Consider the following 1,580-nt stretch of genomic DNA (forward strand, 5'->3'; position numbering starts at 1 on the left):
TTTGTAGTGAAGTGAGTAGTGTGTGAATTGACTAAGTGTTTTGAGTAAAACGTTCGCAATTCAGAAAAGAGACAAACAAACACAACATTAATGACAAAGGGGGCGCGTGATAGTACATTCAAAGCTATAATCATCATTGCCCTCTTACGTTATACAACCGTACACATAAGCCATGTTAGAAGTTCTCAGAGTAACTGCCAAGTTAGTGGGCCAGGTGTCACTAAAAAGTAACTTCTAGCGTTTCCACTAACTTTGATATTAAGGAGCACAAAATCCAGCTTCTGGACTTCAGATGCTGACGTCATCATCAGAAGCACATTTTCCTCAGAACCTCAATGAAGAGCTTCTGATGAACCATAGCTTCTGAACAGACTTCAAAACCTAAATTCCTATTCAGGAGCAAGCAAACTTTAATCAGACACAAAGTGCATGTTCAAATTTTTTTTTTTATAAAATCAAATCATTCAACAGTTAAAGGCTTAGTAATGAATTGTATATCTAAAATTCCTTTTTGAACATAGTCTCTGATAAAATGGTGTTTGATTTCAATATGTTTGGCTCTTGAATGCAAAATTGGATTTTTAGACAAACAAATAACATCAGTATTATCATAATAAATGGGAATACTGTTAGCAGTAATCTGATAATCTTCCAACTGATGTTTCATCCAAATTAGTTGTGTGCAACAACTTGGAGCTGAAATGTATTCTGCTTCTGCTGTAGATATAGCAATAGTTGCTTGTCTCTTGGTAGCCCAGGATATCAGATTATCACCCAGAAATTGACAATTGCGACTGGTTGACTTTCTTTCAATCCTATCACCAGCATAATCAGCATCACAGAATCCAACTAACTAATAATCTAAGGATTTTCTATAAAGGAGTCCAAGATTAGTTGTTCCTTTCAGATACCTGAAGATTATCTTTACAACAGTTAAATGAGATTCTCTAGGATCTGATTGGAATCTTGCACACAAGCATACACTGAATAAAATATCTGGCCTAGATGCAGTGAGGTATAACAGAGAACCAATCATTCTTCTGTACAGCTTCTGGTCTACTTTTGTTCCAGTATCTTCTTTGCTTAAGGTGCAGGTTGGATGCATTGGAGTGTTCATCACTTTACAATCTTCAGCTTGAACTTCTTCAGAAGCTCCTTAGTGTATTTTGTTTGATGAACCTCAACGAAGAACTTCAGCTCTCCCATCATACTCATTTCAAATTCATCCTGCATTAACTTAGAAAATTCCTTGCAAAGAGATGCATTAGTAGAACCAAATATTATATCATCAACATATATCTACACAACAAGAATGTCTTTCTCAATAGTTTTTCTGAAGAGTGTTGTGTCAACTTGGCCTATTTTAAAATCATTTTTGATCAAGAAATTACTTAGTCTATCATACCAAGCTCTGGGAGCTTATTTCAAGCCATATAGTGATTTCTTAAGTTTGTAAACATGGTCAGGATGCTTAAGATCCTCAAAACCAGGAGGTTGCTTGACAAACACTTCTTCTTCAATGACTCCATTTAGAAATGCACTCTTGACGTCCATTCGATATAATATTATGCCATGATTAA

General features: G+C 35.4%; 1 pseudogene; it reads right to left on the reverse strand.

The window, feature by feature from the left end:
- Positions 1-374: 374 nt before the first annotated feature.
- LOC146905872 (secreted RxLR effector protein 161-like) lies at positions 375-1,124 on the reverse strand (annotated as a pseudogene).
- Between the last annotated feature and the right edge of the window lie 456 nt (positions 1,125-1,580).

The sequence above is a fragment of the Medicago sativa genome, chromosome 7 (genome assembly GCF_051527215.1).
Source record: "Medicago sativa cultivar Bolivia chromosome 7, Bolivia_mono, whole genome shotgun sequence".
Taxonomy (NCBI): Eukaryota; Viridiplantae; Streptophyta; class Magnoliopsida; order Fabales; family Fabaceae; genus Medicago; species Medicago sativa.